Source organism: Pristis pectinata, chromosome 14, assembly GCF_009764475.1.
Source record: "Pristis pectinata isolate sPriPec2 chromosome 14, sPriPec2.1.pri, whole genome shotgun sequence".
Lineage (NCBI taxonomy): Eukaryota > Metazoa > Chordata > Chondrichthyes > Rhinopristiformes > Pristidae > Pristis > Pristis pectinata.
In genome coordinates this window covers 30,131,487-30,147,061 of record NC_067418.1, presented here as the reverse complement: position 1 = coordinate 30,147,061, position 15,575 = coordinate 30,131,487, and positions in this window count along the sequence as shown.

Sequence of the window (15,575 nt, the reverse complement as noted above, 5' to 3'; positions counted from 1 at the left end):
CCACGACCTGCTCTCTTTTGGCTCTGGCTTGTGTGCCAGAGGAATACAAAACTGATTGTTCTGGGTGACTACAATGTCAGGGTTGGAAAAGACATAATCCTCTGGAAAAACATGATTGACAAGGTAGGAGTAAAGGAAGATAGGAGTAAAGGAAGATAACCCTGGCAGTGTCCTCCTCCTGACTAAATGCCTGGAGCACAATCTTGTTGTTATCAACACCCTTTTCATCAGAGAGACAACAGTAAGACCTCATAGCACACGTTCGGTCTGGCACATGCACTTGTTAGATTAGTTCATTGCCTGAGGATATCCACATCAGTCACATATGAAAGGTTTCAATGACTGTTGGATTGACCTCTGCTGAATCTGTTCTGGTTATCTCCATCAGCCTCTCCCCAAAACAAAGATAAAAACAGAAATGTTGCCACTAGAAAATGAATGCTAGAAAAAGAACAAGATAACTTCTCTTAGACAACCTGGTTGCCCCAAAACAACAGGAGCCACAGTATCTGGGCTGTCCTTTTCCATCACAATAGCACCTGTGAAAAGACTTTTTACTTCTCTACCAGAAAACACCAAGACTAATTTGATGACCAGGAGATTCAGGAGCTAATTAAATTCAAACACAAAACATTCTTGGATTGGAAACTCCCCCACATCTCAAGAGAAAAGAGAGAGATCTTCAGACCCCTGAAAGGCAAGGTTCAACAGTAAACCTGGCATCTATAGAACAGGTGATGGCGGAGAGAGGGCAGGGGATCCAGCAACTTGTGGTGAATATCCGGAAAGAGTTGCCAGACAAACTCTATAGTCTTTGAGCATTCGAACATCAAAACCTCAAATCTAGAACAAAGCTGATGGGCTACCAAATAACAATGATTCCTGTCCCCTTTCTGATTCCTAGGCTACCTACTGCAGGCACCTCAAAGCTCTGGGGAGACACCACCAATCCTGTCTCTGCAAAATCCTCCATATCCCCCAGCAAGATAGGTGAAACAATATCAATGTCCTCTCCCATGCCGCCATCCTCAGCACTGAGGTCACAATTAGTCTCAGTTGGTTCTGATGGGCAGACTACATCATTCGCAAACCTAACATCAGACTGCTGATACAGATATCCTAGTAAGAGCACTAGCACAACAAGAAATTACCACTTAGACAAAGGAAAAAAAAAATCGAGGATGTTCTCAAAATCTCCCTGAAAATCTGTAATAACTCCACCAAAGCATGGGAATCCCCAGCCTTGACTGTTCAAAATGACGAAGGCCATTCAGGACAATCTAGCGAGCCCTGAGTCTGTATGCTTCTTGAGCACACAGAAGCCCATCATAACTAGCGAAAGGAGAGCACCACTTTCTAAACTATCCACCTGCCTGCTTGGTCAAGTGCTCCTACCTCACCTGTTGCAAAGTCCATGGCTCCTACATTGGTTTCATCACCCACAGAAATGGAGTGAAAGCAGGTCATCCTCAACCCTGTGGGAATACTCAAGAAGAGATGACTTCAGAGAGGCATTCAATGTGTAAGTACGAATGACCTCACCAGTGTGGCAGCTGCCCCAATATGAGCTTCTGCCATATTGGACGTAATAGTTGTCACAGAGTCCAAATTGTGGAGAATTCCAAGCTCGTCAAGTCCATGCACTCCTTTAAATCGTTTCCTCAATTCTTTGTCTGCCTATAATGGTGTTTTTCTTCCATGTAGTATGATCCATTGGCTGCTAACAGAAAGTACTACATTGTCCCACACAGCCCAGAACACATCACTGTTCAAAACTATTCAATATAATTCCTTATTGAGCTAAGTACTGACAGAATCATCATGACAATTAAGTGAGGTTTGCTAACTTCAGAAGAGGAATTCATAACTGGTGGATTGCAAACAATTGACTCCTGATTTACATAGTTGTATCTTTACAATAGAAAATGACTTAGTAAAATTTGTTATGCAAACCCTGCCTGCTATCTGTTCTTGTTACTTTGCACACAGACAGTTTGTATACAAGTAATTCAAAGTCTAGCAGCCACAAAAAACCATATAAGTTTATACTCTGCCACATTATTTGGCATTTTTGTCCTTTATTTCCATTTCAGAGTTTAATTTGAGACTCAGCACAATTTATTGGGGATTGATTTGGAGATGGGGAAGATTTGTAAGAATTGTGTTGACGGAGAATTTTCATAAAAAATATCTGTCTAAATCTAGGGTGTCAGAGAGTTCTTTCAGTCCACAATGAATGAATTTTGCTGCCTGTCCTATTGGTCTTCCAGCATGATCAGGAGAAGTTGGAGAGAGTCCTAAGTAAAGGCCACGTAGGTAGAAAAGGCTACCAGAGGAGGGGTCTGGACAAGTGTGTGGGCAAGGTCATTCCTGCTGGAGTTCATGGGGCATGAATGATGCGTAGATCTGATTGAGAACAATTTGTCCAATAGAACCAACACGTGATAGATAGAGCTACAGATGTACAGTCTTGCCTGGGTGTACTGCCAGCAGCAGTGAAGGAATCAATAGCTCTGAATTCCTTTGCCTCCAGATGATTCCAGAGAGTTGCCGATCACACCTCAGTGATTGCAGTGCTTCACTGTATTTGGGAGGCGACAGCAGCCTCCTGCAGAGAGAGACAGAAATTTCTCCTTGAGTCCAAGGCAGCAAGAAGTGTTTCCCCTGGTGCAGATGGGTATTAACTGCACAATTGTGTCATTGACAATGCCATAGCTGAACCCTGAAAACCAACAGAGTCACAAGGATTTTCACTCCTTAATTTTTGTATATTTTTTGTATAATATTTGTATAATTTATGTTTTTCTTGTGAATGTTGTGTTTCTGATGCTGTGTCTGTGATGCTGCTGCAAGTTTTTCATTGCACCTGTGCATACTGTACATGTAATTGTGTATATGGCAATAAACCCGACTTTGACTTTTCCTGTAATTCTCTAATGCACTGCAAACTCGGGTGGATAACCGTGGTGGTGAACGGAATACACAATCTCTCAGATTCTTTCCTTCACAGTCTGCTGTTCTTGTTATATTCACATTATAACACCAATGCACAATAAACAGGCCAATGGATAAGAGTGTAGGCTGGTTTTGGACTTCTGACGTGAGCTTCAGCAGTCTGGGCTAGCTGTCCAATGGGACAACAGCAGGGGCACTGGAGAATGGCAGTGGTTGGATCAGAATGCTTACCATGAAGGTAGAGGCCATGATTGTATTCCACAGAACCAATGTCATTCCCTCAGCAATTTGCAGGAGGTTGGATTGTTAGACAGCTGACACTCAGCAAGCCTGTTCTGCGGCTATCCACAGCTATGATTGTAGGGCAGATGTTAAGCTTTCCAAACTCACACCTAGGATGGCTACTGCTTGTGGAAACTAGACATCAGTCAGCAGGATTCACACACATCGACAAGACTACCCACCACTTCCATGCCGGAAAGGCTGAGCTCCAGGCTCCACACGAAGCCTGATCAGGTTGGAGCTGGGCTTTCCCATGTTTCTTGACATTTCCTGCAGTCTGTGAATTCCCTAGACATCTCATTTCACCCGCCTTCACTGTCAAAATTCTCATCTGAATTCTCTGGAGTCAAAAACCCATGGATTTGACTGCTGATATGTTGGCACTTGGGCCACCTTACCTTTTAACCCAGGCTGCAGGCTGGCAGAGCCCAGCGACTCACCATTTGCAAATCCTGCATCTAATCTGCACAGTCTGCAGAGTCCCAGTAGCTGGGCTCGTGCCTTCGACTCCCTCTTTGATACTTCTGAGATCTGCACTGGCACATGTTCTTTGCTGTCTAAAATAAGAAAGATAGACGGTAGGATGATGATGAGGGGAGGGGAGAAGTATGAGATGCCTCGCTATTGAAGTGATTGTGGGATGACAGAAGAGTGGGATTTGAAAAGGCAAATTAAATAAGAGCACACCATGCTCTTCATTCAGTGTCTGTCTGTAGACACTATGACAACCACTTCAGTAAGGCTCCCTCTTCTCTAGCGACTAAACTAATGGAGGTGAAACTGTCTACTGCTAAACTGTTTTTGCTGCTAGCACTTGTGTGGTACCTTGTAATACAAGGGAGAGGGAAAAGTGCTAGTGTGTTGGCTGATGTGCCTTCTCTGCTTTAATAGCTGGGAGTGTCTGGAAGCTGTACGATAAAGGGTGAGCATTTTCTTAGAAATAAAAGTAAAAACTGCAGGAATGACATCTTAATAAAAGAGAAATCTGCAATCCTGTTTGAGCCGAGGGAATGTGATACTGTTGTCCTTTTGTTTTAATATGGCTGTTGGTGCAATCAAGTCAGATTGGTTTCAGTGATAATCCAGATCCTCCATCATTGTGGAATATAGAGTGTTTTATACATGAACATTATCAATCCTAACTCTTTAATACCATCTAACGATTCCATTTCACTTTCTCAAAACTCTTACAGAATCCTGCAGTTTAAAGAAAAGGCATTTAGTGAAATCTACATCCTATAATCTCATAGTATTTCAAAATCCATGATCAGACTCCAGACTTTGGCAGCTTCCTGAGTCATTTTGTAAGAATTTCTTCAAGACTTTGTTTAATCTGCTACAAGATCTAGTTGTTGTACATATCATGTAAGTCAATTCAGAATTGATTTAAAGTAAAATTTGTGTAATGCTAAAGTTAATTAAAAAATCATACAGCATAAATATTCATTAACCTTGTGTCAGACTTAAAAGCATGCAATGTAAAAGATTTATAGAAAAATGTTGTTTTCATGTTGTATATCAGATAACTACCTCCCCCTCTCCAATATAAACTTCTATATTAAGAACTTCACCTGCAACAAATAATATCAATATATGAATATTGATGCTCTGGTTCAAATAAAAATATACAGAATCATCAGGATTCAGGTATTCTCCAGCGACAGGGAGAAAGCTGTTTATTTTAAACATTCTGTTTATTCCCATATTTTCATTTTTTCTTCTCTGAGGAATCAGCTCAGTTCAGTGCTAAACAGAGTGATGCTGCAGAGCATGAGCTTCCCAATGAGCCATGTGATGCTGTCCCATGAGCAAACGCAAAAAGGACTAATTTGTTGAACAACTCATTTTCTAAAACTTTCCACGCAGCCAAGAATTCACAAGCGTCTGGTGAAAAATGTATTTGGACTAAAAATTCTAGATAAATATGAGAATTAATTTGGATCTTCAATGTAAAATATCTTTATGTCTTAGTATTTTTATAATTTGTGTAATATTTAGAAGGGTTTCTGTTTTTCTTCAGTCTTGTATCATGTAATACAAATCTAACTTCCAGTAATCTAATATAGGCAAAATAGTGTCACAATTTTTTTTCCAGATTTGTAGTTACCTTTTGTTATAAAACTCATTTACCATTTTATTTTATTACCAGAACGACTGTTAATTGAGATGGGCAATTATCTTTCTTATTTCATACAATCGTGTCAAATGTTTCTGAAAAACATCATGCAGAATTTCATAAAACACTTTACTACATTAGTGGCAGGAGTCTTAACATACTGTAAAATGAAAGTAGTTTCCACCATCAATAGTTTAACATTTTAAAAAAGTCAAAATGAAGATGGGTGTAATAAAAGCTGAAAATGCTGGAAGCACTCAGCAGGTCAGGCAGCATCTGTGGAAAGAGAAACAAGAGTTAATATTTCTGGTCAATGCACAGAGAGTGAACAAAGCAAAAGTGACACAGACGGAAAGCCCAGCCGAGAGAGCAACAGAACTTCAAGATTCACTGCCACTTCTCTTCCAAGAATTCAACAGCAAATGAAATCAGGAAATAAAAAACTGAAAATGCTAGAAATGCTGGACCCCAAAATGTTAACCTGCTTTTCTTTCCACAGATGCTGTCTGACCTGCTGAGTGTTTTCAGCATTTTCCATTTTTATTTCTGATTGTTGACATTTGTATATTTTTGATTTTCATGTGAACAATAACGGCCTTGCCAGTGAGGTCCACATGCTGGAAATGAATTTAATTGAAATAAATTGCTGCTGTCATTCCCTGCATTAAGAAGTGACTATTCTTCAAAAGTACCATGTTGGTTGTAAAATATTTTTGGGCAATCTGAGGTAATAAGAGATATTAAGTATTTAGGTTTGGACCAGCTTTAGTCTGGTTTTATGAGCCAGTCTTCCAAAAATTGGCAGCACTGCTATCAAAAAGAGTTTAGCTAATCATTGCTGCTTGTCAGGTCATGTTTTTCACAATCTGGCTGCTGTATTTATCAGTATGACACTCATTACATTTTAAGTTAATATGAATAAAAATTACTTTGAGAATACGAAGAGAGAGCTAACTTAGAACAAAACATTCCTTAAGAACATAGAACAGTGCAGCACAGGAACAGGCCCTTTGGCCCATGATGTTGTGCCGAACTAATTAAACTAGTAATTAAACACCTAACTAAACTAATCTCTTCAGTCCACATAATCGATTTAAATGCATGCCCTCTTGTATTAGACAAGTCTGCCCTGGGAAAGATACCAATTGTCTGCCCTATCTATGCCTCTCATAATCTTAAAAGCCTTCTTTTACATACATTAGATACCCAAAGTATGATTCATGAAAACAGAAAGGAGACATAGTGTAGAAACACAATGGAATTAGCTGATGCCAAATTGTCTTCTTTACTTTAATTTTCACCTTACCTCCCTCTGCCTCACAGTCTCACAATATGCTCTGTTTCACACTGCCCAGCAGTATCTCATCACAACACTTAAAGCTACAACTCATTTGATACAAATAAATGCCAGTTCTAAACCTCTGATTTAGCCACAATGATATAATGTGTCCGCTCTCCAATAACTCCAGGGCTACGAGAACAGATGCAGTGCATGTTCAGTGGACCTTGCAATTTAGTAAATTGTCTTCTGAACTTTAAAAATGGCACAAGACAGATGAAGGTGGGAAATAGTACTTCTCTTGTATTGCATGGCCTCTGGAGGGATATTGTCAGCTCAATGTAGAAATGTAGAAAAATAAGAGCAGGTCATTTGGAGCTTCAAGTCCTGCTCAGTCATTCAAAATGATCATTATGAATCTTCTATCTCAATACCATATTTCTGCATTCTCCCTTTTGCTATTTGTGTCTGGAAGGTAGAATGTAAATCATATTACAGCATACCTGACTCAGAAGTGGTTCATGCTGACCACAAGCAAAAGTCAACTGAATTTAATTCACCTCACTAACATTCACCCTGATGAGCACAAACGTAAAATACAGTTACAGACACTGCAGAAGAGAAAAGGTGAGAAATTCCACTGTTTTGCAATTTATCACATTATAGAACTAATTTTATAAATCTGAACCATCTTCAGATATTTTCTTTAAATAGTTCTATCTATAATGATCTAAGCTGTGTTCAATTGCATGAAGGTAGAAATCTCATGTAAGTGGTAATTTAGGTGAAAAAAGGTTATAGCCTCTCTCCTTGCTCCTCTCTGTCTGACATTTACAGACAAGTTCATTCACTTACCAGGTGAGCTGAGAAGTTCTGTATAGGATTGGTATCTCCTCCTGCTTGCCCACATTTACAATGGGTTGAAGACTGCTGACTGCAGAAGTCCTGACCAGGGATTTCTGATGAATGACAAAACAAAACAAATTCCTCATACTGTGGTGATGTTAAGTTAGGTTTAGATTGAGAGATTACTTTTCATGGTATAAAAGGAGACCATTCAGGTCATCTGGACCATGCCAACTCCTGATGGACCAGTCCCTTGGTCCATCTCCCCTAATTTCCCTGCAGCCCTATAAATTATTCTCTTTCACACACCCATCACTTCCCCTTTTGATTCTTTTGTCAGATATCTACATAAAGACAATTAACCTAGTGTACCTTTGGCATGTGGGAGAAATTCAGACCACCAGGGAAAACTCATGCAGCCACAGGGAGAACGTCCAAACTCCAAACAGGAAGCATCCATGCTCAGGACTGAACCTGTGTCCCAGGAGCCGTGAGGCAGCAATGGTAGCTGCTGTACCATCCTTGCAATAACCTGAATGTAACAAATGACAGTAGTATGCCCTTCCTTTTCCCTCTATGCCATGAGCTGAACCCTACACATATTCACAACTACCCTGAAGGTCAGTCTGCGTATAATACAGTTCGGGATGACTTCTGGTGACTGATCAAGTCACCTTTCCTGATTACAGTACTTCAGTGGCTGAGAGCTCTTATTGTTCAGGTAAAATTCAATTTGCTATAACAACTGTAATTGCATCTTTCCCTTTGAAATAACACTAACTTTCACACCACCACTCCCCACTTGACCTGAGCAAACACAGGCTTCATTTCTTTCCCTTCTTCTGACTGCTTATCTGTGTCAACTGTTTGGTACAATTTTTAAAATGTTACAAAGTCAAAGTTCTGAATTACATTCGTAGTGGTCAAAGGCAACTTCCATAGTTATCATGGGATTACTTCACTACAATAGACTTTCTGATGGAAGGCAGTTTCAATGGAATTACGTATTCAGAATGAGATTGTGTCAGGTGATCAAACAAAATTTTAAAACCTTTCAAACATCTGTCCTCTTTTCATTGAATTGAAGCTAATCCCATTTGCTTTGAAATATCATATGTAAACAAATAAGTCTCATTAAGATCTTTTAACAGACTCAATAATTTTTGACTATGAACATTTCCAAAGGTTCCCAAGAAAGGAACTCAGATATACAGCCTCTATTTTACCATAATATTGTGAAAATTATAGTTCAGTGGACAGCCAAAATGGCTCCATCTCACTCTGTCACTCTGTCTTCACAGCTTGAACATGCAGAGAGCTTTGTTTCTCTCAGGGAATGCAGGGATACCACAATTTTGGTCAGTGTCTGAAATATCTGGGCTACAAACTGTCTCATAGTGTACTGCATCAGTATAGCATTCCAACCCCTATTTACATAAGTACGGTTAGCCACTCTTTCTGTAGATGTTGCTTCACAATCAGTGGAATTGTGAAACTGTGTTAAGGAGGTGGATTCCATCATCCTCCCAGCACTACACAGTCTAGGAGCTGGAACTTACAACTTTCACCATAAGCAAGTCTGTGATTTTTGTCTTTGATGTTATTTATCTGATGCCTTTTGCAAAACCAGTAAGGTTTTACAGACGGACCATGAGGGAACTTAACACCAAAGAGATGGTTAAGTCATTAAGTATTGAAACAAAAAAATGTTGGAGATAGTCAGCAGGTCAGGAAGCATCTGTGGAGAGAGAAACAGGATTAACATTTAGGGTGTTGACCTTTCATCAGTCCTGACCTACTTATCTCAAAAGTAGTCTGTAATTTCAGATCCCCAGCATCTGCATGCTTCTCCTTTTAAATTACTTAGTATTCGTTTCAATAATCAATCAATCATAAAAATGATCATGCAGCATCGGCATGTGATTCCCTGTCACCTTTTCCTGTGATGGAAATGAATATATAGGAATTGTGTTTGGGCAGACATTTCTTATTATACACCAGACTACGAGAGAGGTATAAGGTAAGGAAGGATCTATGATAGAGAGTGCATTTGTAAGTCGTGGGCAAACAAGATAACAGTAGGGCTAAGAATAGAAGCCTAAAACAGTGTGAGGTTAATGGGAAGGCTGTCACTTATGAAGCAAGGATCTGAAAGACAGGCAGTTGACGTGGACTACTCTGGTAAGACCTTTTCATTTCAAAGGAGTCCTGAGGTTTGAGGAAATGGCAGTCACTGCCACGACTGCCCTTCTCCAATAACATACTCAGTCAGTGTTCAACCCACAAACAGGCTCCCCTTTGTGCTGCATACTTCTGTCCCGTGGATGCCCAGGTCAGCACTTCCTAAGTTGGCTGTTCTTTTGATCGTTACCTCCATCTTTCTCACTGGATCTGCCAGAAACAGTATTTTCTGGTGCTACACATGTTCCTTGAATAAATAAAAACAGAGAATGCTGGAGATACAAAGCAGATTAGGCAGTGTTTATGGAAGGAGCAAACAGGGTTATCGTTTCAGGTCGATGACTTTCATCAGAACTGATTCCAACAGTAAGTTTTACATTCTGTGTTCCATCACAGCTTCATCTCCACTCCAGCTATTTTTTATTTGTTGCTCCATTTACATCCACATAGCATCCTTGAAATCCACTCAGGGAAACCTTGCAGTATAACTCCTATACCTGCATGTGTTTTTAATTATCCGAGACTGTCATGTTACATTTACACAGCAAGTAGGTCCCTACATAGTTAGGTCACAGTTTATAGTGGGGTCAACTCCCCATTGTCAGAGTGTGCAGAAGTGCTGTTGTACCACTATTCCAGCAATACAATGGAGCCATTGCAATTTGGGGATCAAGGATACACAGAAAATATTCCCTTTCCTCAGAGTGACAGACGTTGCATATTTCTGCCATCTACCAGCTTCTATATTGAAATCTGCTTCCCTTGTATCCAGTGATGATGTTTCTGAAAGATCTCACCAGTTCATCTGGTGGCTGAAGTAAATCTCCAACATTGAGAATTTCAGAATCCATTTGCAGCCAGACTTGAACACTTAGAACGTAGAATATTACAGCACAGTACAGGCCCTTCAGCCCACAATGTGCTGACATTTTATCCTCCTCTAAGATCTATCTAATCCTTCCCTCCCACATAGCCCTCCATTTTTCTATCATCCATGTGCCTATCTAAGAGTCCCTTAAATGTCCCTAATGTATCTGCCTCCACCATCTCTGCTGGCAGTGCATTCCACGCACCCACCACTCTGTGTAAGAAAACTTACCTCTGACATCCCCCCATACCTTCCTCCAATCACCTTAAAATTATGCTCCCTCATCTTAGCCATTTTCACCCTGCTTTTGTTTTTGTGAGCAAACAACTTAGCACCTTACCCTTGACTTATTCCCCTAAATACAGATTTATTCAGTGGCTGAGGTTTGTTGGTCTCCAATTCTGTGTGGCCAACAGCAAAGTTATTCTTCAGGTTGAGACACTTCAGATATGCTGTGATAACCTCTATGCTATTTCCAATAATCCAGAACAGGAACTGTTTTATGTTCAAAGCTTTGAAGCTCACCATAATCCCCTAGCCCATTGAATAAATGCATGGGCTATGCTCTTTGGCAGGAGGATAACCCAAATCTTGGCATAGTTTTTTCTTCTGACTGATCCCCAGTGAATGCGTTGGTCATTGATCTGCTAACGAGGCACATTGGAATCTGAACAACTGGCAAAGAAGCCTCATCATAAAAAATTCTTTGTGCTGTGTTAGCTGATCTCTGCCAATGCAGCAACAGGAGCTCTGTGATTGCTTTTGGCGCTCTGAGTGATGACGTGTAAAATTAGCCAATGTTCTCAATCCTGACTGTTACCCAGAGGCCAACAATCAAAAGTCTGCAGATGCAGGAAATCTGAAAAATAGAACAGAAAATGCTGCGAATGCTCATTAGGTTCCGATGAAAGGTCATTGATTTGAAACATTAACTTTTCTTTCTCTCTTCACAGATGCTGCCCGGTCTACTGAATATTTCCAGAATTTCCTGGTTTTGATCAAAAATTGCATGCAAATCATTTGAACACAGGATCAAGTTCAGCTGAGCTACATTGTTGCTACTACAATTTGCGCATACTCACCCTCTGGATGCCTACCTATGGAATGGAGCGTTGGGTGACACACACACACATATACAGGTGAATTGTTGACATGCTTACAGTAAATGCAGGACCCTTAGGAGCGTTGATGTACAGAGGGACCTTGGGTTGTAAGTCCATATCTCCTTGAATCCGACGATACAAGTAGATAGAGTGGTAAAGGAGGCGTATGGCATACTTGCCTTCATCGGTCAGGGTGTTGAGTATAAAAGTCGGGAAGTCACGTTGCAGCTATATAAAACTTCGGTTAGGCCACATTTGTGTGCAGTTTTTTTTTGTGCAAAAAGCAAACTACTGGAGGAACTCAGCGGGTCAAGCAGCATCTGTGGAAACAAAGGCATTGTTGATGTATCGAGTGGGACTAATGCAGAGTCTCATCCTGAAATGTCAACCATCCCCCTGCCTCCACAGATGCTACTTGACCTGCTGAGTTCTTCCAGCAGTTTGTTTTTTGCTGCAGATTCTAGCATTTGCAATCTCTTTTGTCTCTATTTTTTAGTGTGCTATTCTGGTTACCACACTACAGGAAGGATGTGGAGGCTTTGGAGAGGGTGCAGAAAGGTTCACCTGGATGCTGCCTGGATTACAGAGTATTAGCTAAAAGGAGAAGATTGTTTTCTCTGGAGCATCGAAGACTGAGTGGTGACCTGATAGCAGTATATAAAACTATGAGAGACACAGATAGGGCAGATAGTCAGAATTTATTTTTTCCAGGGTTGGATTGTCAAAAACTAGAGGGCATAGCTTTAAGGTGAGAGGGGAAAGGTTTAAAGGAGATTTAGTAGGCAATTTTTTTTTCTACACAGATAGTGGTGGGTGCTTGGAACACACTGCCAGGGGAAGTAATGGAAGTAGATATGATAGCAACACATTTAAGAGGCATTTTGACAGACACATGAACAAGCAGTGAATGGAGGGGTGTAGATGATATGCAGGCAGATGGGTAACTTAAATTGGCATTCTGTTCGGCACAGCCATCATGGGCCAAAGGGCCTGCTCCTGTGCTGTACTGCCCTTTGCTCTATATCCAGCAAGGAATCTTTTGGAGAATGACTCTCATTCACATCTGACATCTTACTGGAGCAAATTTATATTCACTTTAGCAAAATTGAAACAGGAAAAACTTTTTCAAATGTTAAGTGATTTGTTTATCAGATTCCTGGAATGTCAACCAGGAAAACCATTCAGCTTTTCACTTTGTAATCATTCCTTTTGCAACAAGGTTATATTATACAAGTTTACAAATTTTTTTACTTGATTGTTTACATAAAGGTGTTTGCCAAATCCTTTTAATGACATCAGTAATTCAGTAAGTTCAAACAAATAAGAATTTGCTGTTACAGTGACTCCTCTATGAATACAGGTGGTTTCATTATTTCATGCTGATTTTGAAAACAACTTTCTTTAACATAATTATTGGCACAATGTCATGTGAAAAGTTTGGGATTGAAGTCAAATGCAAAACAGCTGGCAGCTAAACATATTGCTTCTGTTGCACCAACATGTATACTGATTGCCAAAGTTCATTGTAGTTCACTGTTATAATCCCTCTTGTTCCAAATTTTGTTTGAGATGGGGAAGGGTCAAATCACATTGTGTGTTGCTAATGAAGAGATATCCAATCAGGAGAATTTATTCATAATAAATTATAGTGTTCTATTCAGCCCAAGCCTTGCATGTGAGTCTCAGTTTTAATCACCCGTTCTATGGCTCATCACTATTTGTTTTACTAATTGCCCCTCCAAAGCCACTTACAACGTCAGGCCATTTGCTTACAAAAATCACTACATTTCTCTCACATTTATGATCTATTTTGTTACTTCACTATAGGGCACTTGTGAATTTTCCTTTCTTGTGTGCTATGCTATACTTTACAATTGCCTATGTTTTATCCAACTTCTTTTGAAACCTCACATTTTGGACTATATGAACTTTGCTGGTCAGTGATGGGACACCTGAAGCAATGTAGTTAGCTAGTAAAAGCTCTGTAATCAACATAAATGCAAGACTTTTAACAAAACAACAATTTTTTTTGACCCAGTTTTTATTGGAGGACCTATCCTTTTTCTGTTTTCATGCATTTGGAGGACGTCCCTACACTCTCATCAAATGCATGAAAACTAAAATGCTGGAAACACTCAGTAGGTCAGACAGCATGTGGGAAAAGAGAACAGAGTTCATGTTTCAGGTCAAAGATCCTTCATGAGAAATGGAGAAGTGAGAAGATATCTGCTGAGGGAGGACTCACTGCTGGATAGTGAAAACATGACTGGGGCTGGAACTGGTGAGAAAGATTGGGTCAGAGGAAGTGAGGAGAGCGCGGTGCTGAAATTCATGAACTGTTGTAGTTTGTGATCTTTGACATCTGAAGGAAGGAAAAAAAAAATCACCTATTGGAGCACTGTATGTGGCAAAGAATAAAGTGGAACTGTGGACCAAGACAGCTTTTAAATAGAGTGAGTCAGTGTTACTGCAGAGCATGTGTATCACCTGTCCTTTCACCTCTTCCCAACCCACTAATTTTGGATGTAACTGTCCTTCTGGGTGGAGAAGCAGTTCATGTACACTTCTTACAATTTGCAGTCTCTTGTGGCTCCTTCTTCCAATCTACTGTATTGTATTCAGTGTTCAAAATGTGATCTCCTTTGCTTTGGAGAAACCAAACACAGTTTGTGCAACCATTTTGCGGAAAACCTGCATTTAGTGCCGAGCTTCATGTTGCCTGCCATTTTAATTCTTCATCTAGCTCCCACCCTGACCAGTCTGTCATATAACAAGATCACACATAAGCTTGAGAAACAGCATCTCATCTTCTGTCTAGACACATTGAAGCCTTTTGGATTCAATGTTGAATTCTATAATTGCAGGTAACACACTTTCTCTGTCTGTAATCATGTGGGCTATATTTTCTCTCTACTAGCACCATCTTGTCTGCTGGCCATGTCCTGTAGCCCTGCATCTCACAACTTTTACATTCCATTGTCTGTGTTCTCACTCTCTAGCTGCCCTCATTTCTTAGCTATTCTTAACAAAAGACCATGTTCTCTTTCCCTGACTGCCTCCATAAACCCATTGACCACGTTAACTTTTTTCCCATGGCAACCCTGAACTCACCCTTTCAGATAAATTCCCTGTGTTCTATCTATTCCCCCCCCTGCCCTAACTGCACTTATTTGCAGAAAATGTTAACTCCTTTTCCCTTTCCACAGAACCTTCCTGACTTGCTGAGGATTTCGAGCATTTTCTGTTTTTACACCAGGCAGTGTCTGTGGAGAGAGAAAATCTGAATTAATATTAGATGGATTACTCTACAGTAGAACTGGCCAGAGAAACAAAGGACTGCAGATGCTGGAATCTAGATGAAAAAAAAACACTGATGCTGGAGGAACTCAGCGGGCCAGGCAGAACTGACCAGTTCTGATACAATAGGAAATGTGAGTTACCTGAAATTGCTGAATTTGATATTGAGTTCTAAAAATTTCAACGTGCCAAGACTGAAGATAAAGTGCTGTTCCTCAATCTTATGTTGCGGCTCATTGAAACGGCGAATGAGGCTACACACGGATAGGTAAGAATGGTTTGAGAATTAAAGGGAAAGAGAAACATGAGTGACCCTGAGCTTCCAATTATCTGTCACTTTAATTCTCCAACCCATTTCTCTCTGACCTTTCCATCTGTGTCCTCATGAATATTCCAACGAGGGACTGGACCTCATCTTCTATCTGGTGACAATGCACCCTCAATATCAAATCCAAATATTTTGAGTAACTGACTTTTCCTGACCAATTAATCAGGACTTAGACTCAAAGATCACAAGTTCACATTACTCATTTCAGTACTGCTTGAGGTTTTATACCCAGATCTCACAGTTTGTTTGAACTGCCAGCTGTTCACAACAGCCACAGCATCCACGCTGATCCAATAAACACAGTGACATGTTTTCATGAT